Here is an 18,552-nt window from a genome sequence, read left to right as displayed (position 1 = left end):
ATGTTCACCACATCTCCCACAGTGGTCGCACTCATTTTTGCTTGTGTGCGTTTTTGTTTTTTTTCCTCCTCCTCTTTTGCCTCTGCTTATTTATCCACACTGCGGGGAAAAACACAATTGCCCTCTCACACTCATAAGGTAATGGCTACGATTTGCTTATCGTACAAGCACAGATGTGTAAATAAATGGAGTCTGGACTGATAGTGTTGACAAAAATCTTACCATCTGGGTTTGAAACTGGGTTTCACAAAGAATCTAAAGTCAACAGAACAAAGATGTTTTCTGTTCTGATAGACTTTTCGGTCCTAGACAGTCTTAATTTCGATATCTGTGGATCAGATGATCCTCTCAGCGAACAAACAACACCATCCATTACTTTGCCTGTCTGTCTCTTGTCTGTATCTGCGCTCACACCCACCAGAGAAACTCTGTTACTGTCTCAGTTCCGCTCTCGCTGCAGAAAAATGCAGTGAAACTGATTGCAGATGCATTCCATACGCCCTCTGTGGATTGAGTGATGCACCCGTGGAGAAACGCAGATGCAGGGAGTACATATAGGATAAGATGCATCTGCGGTTATTGATGTGGCATGACATGTCTGACTCTTTCCTCCCTGCAGCTTAGAAAACATAGAGGAGAAGAGTTGGAGTCTCTGCATGGGCCGAGAGGCTCGTGCATTTTGCAGATGATGGACAAGGTGCTGCCCTGCCATCTTTTGACAATAGACAGACAGGACATGTAGGACGTCTCAAAAATGCCAAAGCAAAATGTCAAAATTGCTAAAGGACTCAGCAGAATGCAGAATCAGAATGTGGCAGACTGAACTGAATCCACAGACAGGCAGAGACTGTGAATATGCTGTTGTGTCTGGCAGGCCTGAGAACTATTTGGACAATTTTGAATGTTGGCAGCATTTCAACTAATGCTTTTCTTTGCCCCCTCGTCTTCCCCTCCTCTCTGAATAATCGTATTGCAGGCAGTGTAATGGGTAGGGACGAAGGCAGGAGGAGTGTCACATGGAGTAGATTAGCAGATTAATTGATGCCGCCTTCGTGGAGTGCATTCCCCAAGTAGTTCTTCCAGCAGTTTGATATGCATCACTGATCAAGGAAAGCAGCAGTGAGAAAAATCTCTAATCCCGGCTTCTGCTTGGTGCAGGTCCGGTCCCCTTACTTAGTTTGCAAAGTGGTTGTTTAACAACCAAGGTTTACTGTAAATATGTGTACAAGTGTACAACTGACCACATTGCAAACAACCATGTGAACTTGACAAGAATGATGGACAATTCTGCAAAACCCCAGATAACGCTCTATATTTCTTGTGGTGTCAGCTGAGTCTACAAACCAATTTTTAAATCTAAAATCTCCCAAAACCCATCCAGTTTAAAAACAGTGAGGGAAAGATTAGCTGTGTCCAACAGATGCAGCTTCAGAGGTTCAAACTGTTCCCAAAAACCTGGTTACATTGATGATACCAGCTTTATTCCACTCTACTTTACTTGCTTTTCTGGGTTTTCCATCAGGCAAAAACTTCGGGTTGTTCCTGGTACTATGTTTGGTATCACCTCCGGAAGGTTCCAAAAGAGCTGAGTTAATACTAATAGGTGACGTCAAAATACTGTAGACTACTGATTGGTCAGGGAGAATCATCATTGTGTGTACGGCATAGAACGTCCTGTAAGGCTGCAGTTGTTGTTGTTTTTATTCATTGACAGCTCGTTTTGAAGGCAACCCACAAAACTACGCTAATGTCAATGGATATAGAGAATCAAGAACAGCATTCCCTCCATATCCACCACTATATGTGTAGTGGTGAAGATGACATCATTGCAATTTCATGCAGCAGTACAATACAATACCACATTGAAGGGGTAGGATCTGCAGTGGAAAATGAAAAGTACCTGGTAATAAAAGACAGTTTAGTCAAGTAGAGCTTGTAACAGCAGTGAAAAATACAGGGGAATAGAAAGAAACACAAGATGTAGAGAAATGTCAGAGAATCTGTTTTTTGGATCACACACACATATATGCCCCCCGAGGGAAAGGCCCTCAATTCATTAGGGCACTGTTTGTGTACACAGCGCTGAGTTTGAGGGGGTCTACGCACATTTCCCACAAGTGTTGAAGAGGTCTGGATTTGTCATTGTCTCAACTTGAAGAGTGGATGGCTGTGTGCATTTGTTACACCTGGCTTGTCTCAGCTGGCCTTCAACAGCATCTCTCAAGACATGCTGTCCTGATTCAGTCCCAGACATGAGATAAGCACACAGATCTATGGATCTCCTTATCTGTTTGATATTTTAACCCTTTCCTTATTTAAATGATCAATTTAAAATATGATACGGCAAATGAAAAACACCATAGAACCAAAGATAAGGCTAAAACTTTGACATTGATCTTCTGCATGTGTTAAGATCTAGCTCTGAAGAGTCCAACTTTTTGAGTCTTCCTATGTTTGTTACTATATTATATTAGCATGAAATATTGAATATCATCAAAGATGTTTTCCTTTGATTTAGGAATATTTTTCTGTACAATTTAGGGACTTGCAAAAGACCAATTTAAACCAATCTCAAAATGAATACAGCAGGGGCATGAAATCTAGACTCTTGTTTAACTGGTTGTTGGCTCAAGCTAAGACATTTTTTTCCCCCGTAAGTTAACTTAAGATTGTTCCTTTGTCCATGTCTTTTTGACCCTGATGATTTCAGGGGTCATTTTTTTTTTCTTTCATTTTCCCTCAACAATAAACTATATTCAAAGGGTTTACTTTACTTTTGACAACATCACGAAAAAGTAATGTAATGATTTTATATTTTTCTTTCTAACAGTCAGTAGCTATGTAACAGTACCATTTTTCTAAACCTACATGAAAAGTATATTTTACCACCTGACAAGTCTAAAAATATTCACTCTACATTTATCTTATGAGTCCTGTTATAGGTGAAGGCTGTGAAAAACTAAAAAAATGACCTGAATGTACTAAAATGCCTTTCAGAGCCATGGCAAACTGATAATGCCAAATTAATATTTTTATCAGGCTTTGTTACTATGAGTGTCTGCTTTCATATTACAAAGTTTCATATTGGTAAGTGCTGCTTCAAGAAAAAAAAAAAATCCTCTAAGCTTTCTCCCATTGTTTTTTGTGACCTAACCATGAACAAGCCTCTAACCCTGTTGTCTCCTCTCTGTCTCTGCTTCCAACATGAGGTTTGAATCAGCAGCCTGTCATATGGCCGGGACACAGCATTCAGGACACATCCTCTCACTATAACGATCTACAGCGGACATGTCTGCATCCTCGTCTTCCTCCTCCACCTTCTTGTTATCCCTCCCTCTTCCTTCCAGATGATGCAGGCTACAGAACATGCCTCATCCATATGATGGCAGACAGTAAGTGGAGCAGAATGAATGGATCCCGTATTACAGGACTAAATGATAAAAGACTGTTGCTGAAGGCAGCACTGTTATACTGTTACAAACGTATCTTTTAAATCTTCTAAAGTCCCTGGATTTTTGCTTCCCTCGGAAATTAATAGCATAGAAAGTTTCGCTGATTGCAGGAGTTCGAGGGTATTACTGGACTTGTTGGTGAACTTGAGGAATGGGCCGACAGGGTAAACAAATACTGGAGGAGTAAAGAGGCTGTGGTGAACTGAGGCAGAGTAATTCTTAGAGGAATGATCCGCGTCTGGGAGCAAACAGACGGCCCCTGCATGTTTCTGTTGACACCGGTTCAAAACCTCGGCCAGATCAAAGACGCCACATGGCTGCCACAAACGGAGAGCTCCTTGGAAGATCAAACTTATTCTCTCGTTTGTGCTTCTTTTACCTTCACATCTTTTCCTGTTCTTTCACCCCTCCTCGCCTCTTTCCACTTTCTCCAATCCCCGTTTTCATCATGTCCTTATTCGATCTTCCAAATAAATGCAACACCATCCCTCTTTCCTAGAACCTGATGCTGATATTTCCCATATCTTGATCACACTTTCGCCACATCAGGAAGACTTGGGTTTGTGTGGTTTCTGCCCAGCTTTGGGAGCCATCCAGCTTATAGGCTCCATTGGGCTGCTTGTCGGTTCGGCTTGCGTAGCAGGCCGGGGCCCACTGTTAGGAAATGACCACTTCTCTGGTTCAAATTAGCAATGAGGCAACACAACAGGGTTTTTGCTAGCGGCTTGTAGGAAAAGTGGGGAGTGAGAGAAAGGGAGAGAGTGTGCGTAGCCATCTGCAAACCACATGAAAGTGAGTGGTAATTGGCTCAAAGCCCTCCCTAATTAAGTATTATGTTGGTTGGCCAAAGAATATCCTCCCAGAAGTGGCTGTACTTCTTTTGCGTTGACTGTCCAAACAATCACAGACTTGCATGGTTAACATTAGGTAGAGGATGTTTTATTTCCGTCCACTTATTCTGTAATCTGTCATCCATTGAATATCCAGGTTTAAACTCAGGTCATGTAAATCTTTGATCTCACTCAGTTTTTAACAAGACAGTTCGGGTCTGTGTTGCTTTGCAACTGCAGCTGTGTTCTTACAGCAGCTTCCTAATCTTGTTCTTATTCATGGTATAACCTAGTTTCCAAAAAATGTGGGACGCCGTGTAAAATGTGAATAAAAACTGAATGCAATGATTTGCAATTCACATAAACCCATATTTCAATGAAAATTGACCAAACACAACATATCAAATGTTGAACCTGAGACATTTTCTTATTTTATAAAAATATATGCTCATCTCATTTGATGCCAGCAACACATTAAAAAAAAAGTTGGGACAGGGGTAGCAACAAAGGACTGGAGAAGTTGTGTAGTGCTAAAAAAAAAATACCTGATGGAACATCTCACAACTAATTAGGTTAAATGGCAACAGGTTAGGATTATGATAGAGTAGAGAAGCAGAGTGTCTCAGTTGTGAAGACGGGGAGGGATTTACCACTCTGAGAGACTGCGTGTGAAAATAGTGCAACAATCTAAGAATAATGTTCCTCAATGCAAAATTGCAAAGAATTTAACATGGACTAAGGTAAAGTGTAAAACTGTTCTGTGGCCTGCCAAACAAAATTTGTGATTATTTTTTGGGAATCATAGATGCCGCGTCCTCTAGGCTAAAGAGAAGAGGGACCACCCAGCTTGTTATCAGTGCAGTTGAAAAGCCACCACCTGTGAGGGTATACTATAAGTGACGCATATGGGCACACGGAATGAGTAGCTTGCACATTTGGGAAGGAATCATTAATGCTGAACGATATATATATATATATATATATATATAGGTTTTGGAGCAACATATGCAAGCATCCACATAATGTCTTTGATAGGGAACGCCATGCTTATTTCAGAAAAACAATGCCAAACTGCATTCTGCATATTTCACAACAAGAGTTTGTGTGCTAAACTGGCCTGCCTGCAGTCCAGACCTGTCACTTATTAAAAATATTTGGCACAATGAGATCCTGAACTGTTGAGCAGCTGAAATCCTACATCAGACAAGAATGGGACACATTTCACTTTTAAAACTTGAGAAACTGTTATGTGGTGGGTGTTTTTCCAGGACCCAAATGCAAGCTCACAGACTCGAGGTATAAGTTCCAAAGTACAGTCTTTATTTGTAATAAACAAAAAACAAAAACAAAAACAACAAACCAAAAGGTGGCACCTCTCGTGTCCACTTACTTCCCGTCGGGAGGGCAACTCGACCGACAGCTCAAGGGGGACACGGCTGACAGGGCAGCCAGCAGACCAGCGGAAGGGACGGCGTCAACAATCCTCCGAGCCGGGAGGGCAACTCCACCAACTGGTGACTTTGACCGGGAATATCCGCAGGAGGAACAGAGGCCGGAGGAACGGGAAAGGGAAAGGGAACAGGACTGACGGAGAGCAGACGGAGAGCAGACGGAGGACGGACGGGTGGCTAACAAAAATGAACCGACAACCAGAGTTGTGCAGGGGCAGGGTACATATAGTCTGGGGAGGTGATCAGGGAGATGCAGTACACCTGCAGGTGGTGATCAGGGGTGAGTGGCTGCATCTGCTGGGACCGGTGAGGGGCGTGGCCACAGACAAAGACAGGGGACACAGGAGGAGAGGTGATCCGGGGGGGGCAAACCGGAGGAAAAAACTGGACTCCTGACAGAAACTGGTCTCTCAAAGGAGGTGATGCAATAGTGGTAAACATGCCTCCATCGCAACTCATTTTTTTAGACGTGTTGCTGGCATCAAATTCCAAATAAGCACATATTTTTCATCAAACAATACAATTTCTCAGTTTCAACGTTTGATATGTTGTCTTTGTTCTATTTTTAATTGAATATGGGTGATTTGCAAATCATTGCGTTGAGTTTTTATTTACATTTTACACAGTGTCCCAACTTTTTGGGAAACAGTTTGTAAAAAGGGTAACAACATTGCACCCATATGGATGAATTTGTTTGAGCTAAATATTATATTTAATCTCTCGGAATAAATGTACTGTCGTCACTACATATGGCTGTTCTTGTGATCAAGCATTCATGCTGTTTCTTAAGGAAATTCTTTCCATACTTACTCGCACGCTTACTTATGTTACCTCCTTATGTTCACATTGACAGACAAAAACCGAGCAAATGCCTGATACAGAGGCAAACAGTGAGGCTCTCATGCAATTAGTCTTGTTTGTTTATCTTAGTCTTCACTGTAAAGCATCTCAAATGTTCTCTATGAAACTCTACTCTATTCCTAAATCATAGGCAGAGCGTTAACCCTTCCTATGAGCATGAAACTAAATATGTCTTATTCGACAGCTTCTTTGAGTACTTAGGAATGCTCCCAAATTGCATCGCCTCTCTTGTCTAACACTGGGAAGCATTACGTACACATTGTGGGAATAAAAAAAACAAGAGACCTGTGGTAAAGACCACGTATACACACACACACACACACACACACACACACACACACACACACACACACACACACACACACACACACACACACACACACACACACACACACACACACACACACACACACACAAGCAAAGCTTTCACCGCGTTCACCTCGACTGAGCTGGAGCGAGCACAAAGTCGCTTTTTCATTTTATCGTTTCACTACTTTGCTGCTGATTACAGGAAATAATTAAGACAAAAGCCTTAAAGGGCTGGTTGTCTTGGTCGCTGCCTAAAGCCTCTGAGCGCTGCATTATGAAACCCATGTTGCTCAATGGGCTCAAAGTCTGTACAGAAAGGATTAAGTCTCTAAACCAAGGCCATTTAAGCAAAAAGTCTGAGCGAAACAGCACGCTGCACTCAACAATCATGGGATACTGTAATAGCTTGAGCAAAAAAATGTGGGTGTTTTGTCTTATTTTGCTGTCCTCCCCACATGGGACTGGAGCCATGGTTAATACATATCAGTGTACACAAAGATTGCACGGCCACTGGGGGTGTAATTCGTGCTCTTCAGATGCCTAATACAGTGTGACATAACAAAATTTTCAAAAGAAACAACAGAGAAGCTCAGGGTGGTCCAGTGCAGGGGATAAGTCGTCTTAAATCCATCGCTGTGGGGAACACCATGAGCCAAGCCAAATTTCAGGTGTTTATCTGGCCAGGGCCTGGCAACCCCTGCCAGTTTGTTTAAGGGTGGAAGAAAGAGGGCTCACACATGTGGTGGGCATCTGTAACCACCTGCTAGAGCAGGGGTGTCGAACATACGGCCCGCGAGCCAGGTCCGGCCCGCCAGGGGGTCCAGCTCGGCCCGCCGGATGACTTTGCTAAGTGTGAAAATTACAGAAAGGCATAAATTGCATTTCTATGAGAATATGGAGGTTTATGAGTACAAACGTTTTGTAATTTTTTTTTTTTTTTTTTAATCGATCCGGTAATTGCTTCAAAAACAGCGTAAAGGAGACGTCTGCTCCGGAGGCAGCAGCGCTCGCTGCTCGCTTTGTGACGCGTTTGACGTCAAACGAGGGAATCTGCAGAGAGCAGCCCAGGCGGATAAACAGTGGGCTGATGTCTGAGTTTTTGCTCTTTATGTTTCTAGTTTATTGTAGAAAGATCTTAAAATAGGGTTTATCATCCAAAAACCTTCACCAATGATTTAAACATAGAGAAATATTGTCGTTACTTATGCGTTATTATGCTATGATTTTACTGGTCTGGCCCACTTGAGATCAAAGCGGGCTGTATGTGGCCCCTTAACTAAAATGAGTTCGACACGCCTGTGCTAGAGTGAAATGACATCAGGAACATTGAAAGTCCAGTGTGTTTTCATGTGATGTCATGCTGAGCAAAATCAATATAGATGTTTAACTCATTAAATGAGAAGTATTTTCCCGTCTCCCTTCCTGACTTCAAAAATATCTAGGTAAGAATGAAAATTAACATATTTAGAAAGTGTTTTGGACCCACAAGTCCTCCAAATTAAATGACAAAATACACAACATATGTAAGCACTTTCAGATCTACCTCAACGATGAGCAAGAAAACATGTATGTCAGTCCCTTTCTCTGTTACAAAAATTTAACTGTTGGACACTGTGACCCACGCAAAGGTGGTAAAGGTTTAGTTAAGGTTAGAGAAAGATTATGGTTTGTTTTGAAATAAGTCCTTGATTATGTTTAGGTAAACATTGTGGTTTGGGATAATGCTATTATGTTGTTAAGGTTACAGAAAGGTTTGTTGTCATTGCTACAAGAAGGAGGCGTTGTTCAGACAGAAAATGAAGTCAATTTTCATCTTACACGATCGTACCACATCTAAAATGTCATTTCTGATCTGTCTAAACCCAGTAACAACGTCACACCACAAACTCCAACAGTCCTATAGTCTCACTTAGCCAGACATTGCGCTGTGCCAGCGTTGGAGAATGAACTAGCTGCACCCATAATGTCATTCCTCTCGAGGGGGGAAAAATACTTTGGATTGTTTGTATTTCTTTAAACCAATCACAATCGTCTAGGGTGGCACTAAGCCCAGGATGCAGCCACAGTGTCTTTACAAAATTGTGTCGGGAGGGGAACTTGATTTGGTGGAACATTTGCACATGCAGGAGGCCAGCCCCGGCATCAAAATGGCTAAATCCCTGTAAATGAGAGAAAAGAACCAAGCAGGTCTGTCTTATTGTATGATCCAAATCTTACATTTCCAGCACACAGGTTGCAAACTCAGAGGATGTTGTTCCTCATACAACAGGGATTTTAAAAATGGTAACACACAAATCTAGGAAAAGGAGGACAATGTCACTGGAAACAGTCGATCAATGGGAGGCATATACCAACATCCTACATCCGGTGAGTCAGACCACGTTTGTCACTTAAACTATAAGGTACTGGGTATTTGCTCAAACGTTTAATGCTTCTGTTTTTGTCGGGAGGACTGACTCTTTTTAGATTTCTCTGGTATAAAGAAGTTAACTGTAACAAGTTTAACTGTGAGGTAACTGGTTAAACAAAACTATTGATGAATGGAGGATACAAAGCAGTTGTCTGCTACTGATAATTGAGAAACACATACTGTGTGAGCATTCGATGCATGTCTCACTTAGTAAGCATCTATTTCCTCCTGCAGAACAATCTGGCACTGTGAAATAAAATGCCTTTTATGATCCTGCTCCAAGGGGATCATAACACCCCCGTAACCCCAGTCTCCTTTCTCTTTTCACGAACACCTACGCATACGCCTAAATCAAACTCAGACTGAACAATAACAAAGTCTGGAGCTTTTCAAATAGTCTCAGAAGAGCTGTTTCCAACCTCTTACTCACTATTGACCCATCAGAGAGAGATATAACCATCCTGCATCTGAAGTGAAATAATAAAAATAAACAGTTGGCTCGGGAACTACATCTGTAACGAGATAAAAAGGGGGGATAATGGGAGTTTTATACTGAGGAGCTGACCCCCGTTAAGAGTTGGCCCAACGTCCTGCTTTTGGAAGCCCCAAACAAAACTCCTGCCAGACGGTGAACTGAGGGGCAATGAATGAGAGGTAGGAGAGTCAAAAAGGAATTAAACCTACCCACATGCACTGTACACACATGCTAATCTGTACTGGCTACCTGAACATACAAATGCATTCAGCCCGCCAAACATCAAACACTCTCCATTTGGCTTCACTCTGTTATGGATTCCCTCTTTTTTTCCCCCCAAAACTGAGACTGTTGCGTGGGTAGGTCTTTGTGCACATCCTCAGGAGAGGCAGGGAAACTCTTGCTTCCTTGCATCCAGAGTTAAGCCCAGGAATACTCAGCCTCGGTGACGGACCAGCACATGTCACATCCTATTAACATGGAACAGCGCTTTTGCTGGATGAGCACCGAGGCCTCTCGTCCCTATTTGTTCCTGTTGGATTCTCTTTGAAAACACAAGCTGCCGCCCCACAAAGCTCCGACGCAACACTGGAAAAATATAGATCTGACTCCAGGAAGCATTGCTCAATTCGTTTCTCTGTCCGTGACTTACTTGCTGCGCCTTGTTCAGGCCTCACTGACTAAAAGCAATGTTTGGCGATGGAGAACAAGGCTACTTTACCACAGGGGTTTTAGTTTGAGCCCAGTTAAGAGTTGGCGTTTGATTCGAGAGGATTTGTAGTCAAGTAAAAAAAAAAAAAGATGGAAAGAAGGGAAAGAGGGTAAGAATGAAGGAAGCGGGGACAACTGGAACAAAATCAAGAAGAACGTTAAAAGGGGAAAATGTGACAACGGAGTGATGACCTTCACCACCAGTCCTCCTCCTGCTTCTGTCTTAGTGAGCATGCGATAAGTTCCTTCTGATAGCCGATGTTGTCAAACCGCTCGGAGCTCGCAGGCCTCTCGAAAAGTGAACCGCTGCTGACAGAGTCAATGGGAGGCGGAGGAAAAATAACAAGGGGCGTCTGCCAAGCCTCCCCACCGCCTGCTCCCCCTGTCTCTCGGTCTCCGTCCCCCTGTTGCTGCCAGCCCAGTGGAAAAACTTCCCGTGGTCCAGACAGTTGAGAGGATGAAAGAGCAAGTGGGAGACTGATAAACAGAGATAACGGGAAACAGGTAAATTATTCATAATAGAGAGAGAGAAAATAAATAAATGAAGCTGCCAAAGTTATAATCCACATAAACCGATAGGAATCATAGAAAACCCTTTACTCCCCCTTCTGTCTTCTACAGAGCCAAAACAATGTCCTTCAATACGAGGGCCTGATTAATAACACACTGCTCCATCCACTCTGGAGGGCCGTATGTTTGTGCATATTAACTATCTGCCATTAAAACTGACTGACTTCCACATATATCAGCCCTGTGTCCAGGCCAAGATGGCTACTGTTGATATGCAAACAAGCTCAGACGGCATAAACATGCGCAGACGAAACGCAAATCTTACTCCCCTTTTTAGCTGAAAAACAAAATCCTGCCCATTAATCTTAAATGTTATGGTCCAGGCTCTGATTAAGACCAGGACCTGTATTCTGTTTCCACTGCCCTTCCCTTCGCTGCAATTCTTCATTCAGTATATCAGCTGCCACCGGTTAGCATTTCTCATAATAACGTGCTGAGGACTGTGTGCGAGTGTGCGGTTGTAATTACAGCTCCTGGCTGAACAGAGGACTTTTACAAAAACATACTCATTGCTGGAGAAGTCTTTAAATAGTCCCCTGTTTACACTCCCTTACCTCTTTATGTGCCTATGAAACGAAACAAAAGGCTCAGATGAGAGATATTTGTGTGTGTGTGTGTGTGTGTGTGTGTGTGTGTGTGTGTGTGTGTGTGTGTGTGTGTGTGTGTGTGTGTGTGTGTGTGTGTGTGTGTGTGTGTGTGTGTGTGTGTGTGTGTGTGTGTGTGTGTGTTTGCGTGCTGTGAAGGTGTTTTGGGCTCCAGGACGGTCAAAGGACGAGGTGGGCGTTCACTCCTTCTTGAGAATGAGTGGCATTCTCCTTCATTTCCTGCTCGCACTGAAAGTAATAGAAGCACATGTGCTCACCCACTTTCAAACACACACGCAAAAGCACATACAACCATGAATCGAAGTACTGCCAGGTAGTACAATGTAGTATACTGTATGCAACCGATACAGCAAAGTTGTGTTAAAAATGATGAGTCATCCTTCGACACGGCTACGGACAGGCAAGTGACAGCTTGTAGATGCTGAGTCTCAAAGAAGATGGGAGTAAATCATGAAGAATGGTAACAGAGTAGGACACCACCTTAAATGTCATCTGTGTTACTTAGTGTTGAAGCCCAGATATAATAACACTTAAAAAATAATGATTCACTGAAACATTTGCTAAAACAACAACAGGTCACTGTTTGACAGTGAACTGCCTGCTGTTCTGCCCCCTTGTGGCCACAAACTGTCGGCCAGTTAACAATCTTGAGGGAGAGGTACACAGAAAGCACATCAATGTAGTCATCGTTCACTTAAATCACCTCTAAAAGGAAGTCTTTCTCTGTGCAGGTATGCATCGACACGGCCTGTCTCTCTGATGAAGTAAGATATTTTAAAGCAAAGGGTCGTGAGAATCTGAAATACAATAAGGCGCCTGACGGAGGCATTTAAAATGCCTCACAGCTGAGACATGCAAGCACTCTTTTCTTTCCACTCTGTCTCTCTGTTTTGCTGCTCTGGTGAGAATGAAAGCTCGCCAAAAAGCTTACGGGCCTGACAAAGACGACCTCGCTCCATGACCTTGACATCAGAACAAGACTTAGCCTGACAAATTATTTAAAAAAAAAATAAAGAGCTGCTGTTGAGTTTGGAGTCTAAAAAGTCTCAACTACAACACGTTCTGGCCTATAAAGTAAAAGCAGTGGGGCATGAGCAGCTCAGCACTCTATGAGCGGGACGTTTGGCAACACTGACGGCGTTCATCTGTTTAAAATGTGTGTGTGTGTGTGTGTGTGTGTGTGTGTGTGTGTGTGTGTGTGTGTGTGTGTGTGTGTGTGTGTGTGTGTGTGTGTGTGTGTGTGTGTGTGTGTGTGTGTGTGTGTGTGTGTGTGTGTGTGTGTGTGTGTGTGTGAGGAGTGCTAAATCCATGTTGGTGTTTGCATTGCACTGGGCATAAAGCATGTGCCCGCGTGTATCCAGCGTGACTGTTGTTTGTGTATGCTTGGTCACGCTCTGGCACTTTGCATCAAAGGCCTGAAGGGGCGGCCGGTTGGAACCTGGTAGTTGTGGCTCGATAATGTACCGCACACACAAACACACACTTGAGCTGCTTGCAACAAGTCAGCCAATTACTGGCAAGTTGCCTCCCACTGGAGGACACAAATCAGTGAAAGTCAGTGGCACATGGTCGCCATGGTTACAGCGCAAGGTTGCCAACATCCATGTGCCAGGCACTGTAAAAAAAAAAAAAGACAAAAAACATGCCATTCTGGAAGGAGCAGAGAAGAGGTATAAATCTTTTCACCAATAGGTTCTTAAATCGAATCAAAGACAGTGTGCGACTGGAAACGAGTAAATCTACCTGAGAGGCCCTGAACTTTATGAGCAACTTTGAACAGTAAAAGCAGACGCTGCTGCACACCAGCAGCTCCGCAGACCTGCGAGCTCCCGTTGAAGCTCACCGTCAGGGAGGAGAGTTCACGTTCTGGTGTGTCTCCCTTCATCCACTCCGGTCCCAGATTGTGTAACACACTTTAATATTCACGGAGATTCAGTCAACTAGGGGCATGCATGTGGGGCTGCACACGCACACACACACACACACACACACACACACACACACACACACACACACACACACACACACACACACACAGACGCACACACGCAGGTATACATCCAGTCGACTTTTTCTTGCCGTAAGCCAGTGAAACAGAGGGATGCTGCCAAATGTTTTTGGATTTCAGACCACTGTCTTTTCCAGACTCTACCCCCCTCTCTCTTACTCTCACTCTACACCTCTCTCTGTGTCTCTCCCTCCTTCATCTGCTAAGAAAGCCTGCTGCTGGTGCACTAAAACACATGTGATCAAAAATGTATCTCCTCAGTAGAGTGTGGATGTTTTCTAAGCCTCACTTATGGGCTCTTTTTCGCTTCTTCTGCATGTTTCTTTCTGTCTCTCGGCCTCCCTGTTCAGTTTGTCCTGCACGGTACCTGAGGACTCAGAGTCACAGCTATCTGTCCTCTTTCTGTTTGCGATGGAGGGATGTCGTTACAAAGGAATGCGGTGTCGCTTGCCAGAGGCGTCACAGTGGATGGACAGAATGAAGCAACAGGGTTGATGAAGAGAAGAGAAGAGAAGAGAAGAGAAGAGAAGAGAAGAGAAGAGAAGAGAAGAGAAGAGAAGAGAAGAGAAGAGAAGAGAAGAGAAGAGAAGAGAAGAGAAGAGAAGAGAAGAGAAGAGAAGAGAAGAGAAGAGAAGAGAAGAGAAGAGAAGAGTAACAAATATGTCAAATAAATCTGTAGTCCATAGCTTTTGAGTAGCAAATACTTTGCATAAACACAAACTCTGTCCACATGGAAGACGCTCCTGTTAAGTCAATAACGTGTTGTACATATCCTGCTACCACACTGCCCCACCCCAATATGCACTCATGATACACACCACGCCCACTTCAACATCATCAACAAAACTCTCAGATATATGGGTATGGATGCATCAACAAGGTCTGAACCCAGACTTGAAATTCACATAAAGCAGAAACCACAATCCACCTTCAGAGAGACACAGAGAATCCCTGTGATTTCAGAGAAAGTCAGGACTCGTGGTGCACAGCTACAACTTCAATAGTCTAAATCAGCGTCCGTACAGCGTCTGTTTGGTGAATAAACTGTACCGTTCTCTTTAATCTGCAAGGCATTACTCTTTGCACTAGCTTAGGACTGGGGAGAATTATGCAGGTCCCATGACCAAGTTATTGAATCTGTTTTTTTTTTTTTTTTTTTTCCTTTCCTGTTCTCTCCCTCTATTTCTTTTGGCCAAGTTTCACCTCAGGCACATGTGATAAAAATTAAACGACACGAGCTGACAGGACATGAGGATGCTGACAGAGCCAGAGGAAATGTGAGGGCAGGTACAGGGCTTACCTTTCTCTCCTCAGAGCGTTGAGGGGCAGAGGGGGGGTGCGGTGGGTTAAGGAGCAGCGATAGGTGCGCTCTTCGGGTGGGTCTCTCGTCTACCTCCCTCCTTATTTCAGCCACGCGTGTCTCCCATGGGATGCAATGGCATCAGATACTCAGTGAACATGCAGGCAAAAATGAGGAGTGGCGTCCTCCCGGGCAAAGAGCTGGCACCCTGAATTGGTCCAGTGCTGCTTGCAAGTGCAGGGAAAAAAATAAAAGTTTAAAAAAAAAAAAAAAAAAAAAATCAATATTTTCAACTGCAGGTGGAGCAGACTGTCTGTTAAAGTTTTATTTTTCTGCCTCCAGTGAAAAACCAAAAAAGTCCATCCATGTGCTTCTTGGCAGAGGTGGTAAAAATGAGAAAGGGGATGAAAGCGCAAGTGAGAGTAGAGGGAAAAATCCTCTGTGTGCCGTCTTCAAGCTGTCCAGACGCAGGTCTGAGGAGCACCTTCCCAATCTGTGCGCTCTCGCTCTCCAGGGTGGAAAGTAGGAGGGAAGGAGCAAGGGAGCACGACAGAGAAGGAGAGAGAGAGTGAGTAACAGTGGAGTGAAACTCAGTCAGTCAGTCAGTCAGTCAGATCAGGCAGGCAGGCAGGCAGCAAGAAGGCAGTGTATTTGGAGCTAAAGGCTGTGGGTCCAAGCAGGTTGTGCTCTCACTCCCAGGACTTATAACCAGGGGCTGTGCACCTCGCTGCTCCAATCTCCCTGGCTTACTGGGCGATCCCTCTCCCACTGGCTTATTTTGGGAAAGACAGACAGGATTGTTCTTTGGGTTAACCCCCTTCATACAAAAAGCAAGTGTCTGTGGCTGGCTGCAACGAGGGAGGAGGGGAGTGAGCAGGATGGGGTGGGGTAGCCGCCGCACAGAGAGGGGTGGGGTGGGATGAAGAGAGGGGAATGAAAAGAGACGAGAAGGGGGAAATTCAGAGGCATCTCTTGCTCATGTTCTGCCTCTTTTTACTCTCATTCCCAAACTCACCTCCAAAAAAAAATCTCCCTGCCCTTTATCCTTCTGCTTTTCAAACATGCTATCAGATCAGCTCATCAAACGAAGCTCAACCTGCACACACTGGCACAAAACACCCCCCAGATTTCAATCCAAAAGTCCCCCCACAAAAACTCCCCTTCTACCTTTACTTGCCTTATAGCGCCAAAAGCGAATCAATAATCTCTTTGCATGACATAACACTGGATAAGTGTGATACATAAGGGGGCATTGTGTTGGCTATTAAAACCTGCTGCAGTTTGTGTATAATCATTACATGATACCACTCTCTTGTGGTTAATCACCAAAGCGCAGCAGTAAATGACATCGTTTCACATTTCTCTACCACAGCCCATCCATTCATTACTACAAGATGTATTACAAGTATCAAATGGACCTTACATTTGAAACGTGCCAAGCATTTGCCGGGAAAACGCGCAAATTCTCATGAAAATCAGTGACTGGAAATCATGTTTTGGATGTTGGCTAACAACCTGGATAAACTACAGTCGTTCCTTATCGTTCACCAGGTAACTTCCAGTGGAGCAGAGGGACGCTCGGACCGGTACAAACTGAGCACTCAGTGTTTAATTGGCAGTGTGCTAGCTGGCCCTGTGCTATGGTAGTGGACCTTGAAGAGCATGCTGTTCTGTGCTTCTGATTGGACGTGCCGGAGGACAGCTGGCCTAGCCTTTTCCTGACAGACCTACTGGGACCAAGCCGTTGGCTGAGTTAAAGATCAGATAGTCTGTGATTCCAAGTCGATCTTGAAAGTGAGAGGAGAGAGAGGTAGAAAAATGCCCAGACTTGTCTAGGCTTTTTGTGTTTTGTAGTTTTATTCATTATCAAGTTGTGCCAGTTGGTACTGATTCATTTGAGAAGATTTTCATTTCTGCAGCATCCATTGATTCATTAGTTCAATTGCAGGTAGTTATCAAAAGCTGGCAGTCCCTCTGCAATTCTTTCATTCATGTTTCGCTCATGAAGAGTAATAAACATCCCCAGACTGTGTAATCTACCAACCATTAGGAGCAAAGTCGGGCTGAACTCAGCTTTTCCTTGCGTGAGATCTTGGCAAGGTCTCAACAAGGGCATATTTGGATAATGTCTATTATATTTAATGGAACCCGCTGTTTGAGGAGTGTGATTATGGCAGAATTTACAGTGCAAATGGGGTTTTATGTTTTATTTGCACTCTTGGCAAATTTTTCCAATGTCAAGATAGCAAAGTGATTGAACATTCTTTAAGGGAATAAAGAATTGGGATTCATTTAACTTCTTTCTCATTACAGACATCTGAACTGTACGTAAGGGAAGGTCATACACTTGGCTGTTGTTAATTGTGCTATCAAAATTAAGGGAAAAAGCCTTTTGTTCCCAACTGGAGACGACCAAATTGAATAATCTCTGAAGAAATAAGCAACAGGCGTCACGTCTGTGGAAAGAGCCATGGTGCGGTCGAAGTAGACTGAATGGCTCTCTGAACATGAAAAGGGTGGAGTGACCAGATGCCCACAATGATGTCATCAATAGGAGCCCTGTGTGGTAAGTCAGACCTGCCATTCATTCATCCACCACCCAGGTGTGTGTTTCTGCGTTCGCATACTGTTGTTGATCACACCCCGTCCACAAAAGCATAGGTTGTCTGTGGCTCAATGAGGCAATAAATTGATTGGTGGAGACTCACACAACAAGCAACAAGAAAAGCCTCAGCCTCTTCTAGTCATGGCTACTCTATAGTTGTACTGAAGAATTTCTCCTGTGGCTTCTCAAAAATCTGAGCTCGCCCTGTAATACTCTCACACAACACACGTTTATGCTCACTCGTACCCTCCGGTCAGCACACACCCCTTGAAAAATTCCCCAACCATTCACTTCGGCACGGTACACAAAAGTCCCCTCCCACTGGCTTGCTTTTACAAGGTGAAACATTCCCGAGAAGAGGGAAAAAACACCTGGTCGTCATAAGTTTCCCTTTTTTCACTCCACTTTCCTCCTTTTGCTCTGTTCCATTAGCAAGAGTCAAAACAAACAGTGGCCATTTACTGACTGGAAAACCGTTGCATTGCATCACACACCAACACACAAGACCCGCTTTGCCCTCGATGTTCGTCAAAAGCCCCAAAAATAAGCCGTGAAAGGCAGGTTGGCGTCACAGATACACTCCACCCTACGCACCACGCCCGGCGTCTCCAAACATAGGCCCACTATGTGTGAAAGTATGGGGGTCTGTTCTGCTCAAAGGTGGTGTGTTCAGGGTGGAGGGGAGTTTGTTTTGGGGGCGAGGAGGGGGGCGTTGAGCTGTGCGTTCCCTGTGTGGGTTGTGTGAATGGTTGGAGTGTGCTGCAGGGTGGAGTTGCTTGTGAGCCTGATTGGAATTAAGTTTTGGGTTTGTAATATGACCTTGTTTATTCCAGTCAGTGGTCACTTTCTGAGTAAAGTATTGTATGGGAGTAATTGCATTGATAGCATAAGCTAACATGATTTTGACAGTGTTTAATCTCATTACTCTGATGCACAACGTTCGTTCACTTTTCAGCACTGGATTA

The 18,552-nt window shown here is 43.9% G+C and overlaps 1 protein-coding gene across 1 annotated transcript in view; it reads right to left on the bottom strand.

The window, feature by feature from the left end:
* The window catches only part of col8a2 (collagen, type VIII, alpha 2), a 46,521-nt gene extending 31,285 nt beyond the window's left edge, over positions 1-15,236 (bottom strand). The window contains exon 1 of the mRNA XM_069699008.1: positions 14,983-15,236. The gene's annotated coding sequence lies outside the window, so the exon portion shown is untranslated. The remainder of the gene's footprint in view (positions 1-14,982) is intronic.
* Between the last annotated feature and the right edge of the window lie 3,316 nt (positions 15,237-18,552).

The sequence above is a fragment of the Brachyistius frenatus genome, unplaced genomic scaffold (genome assembly GCF_029030835.1).
Source record: "Brachyistius frenatus isolate BFR_SWC_R1_liver_20210118 unplaced genomic scaffold, ASM2903083v1 Contig_2, whole genome shotgun sequence".
NCBI lineage: Eukaryota > Metazoa > Chordata > Actinopteri > Embiotocidae > Brachyistius > Brachyistius frenatus.
Note: the sequence above shows the minus strand (reverse complement) of the source record. Positions and strands in the feature narration are given on the sequence as shown.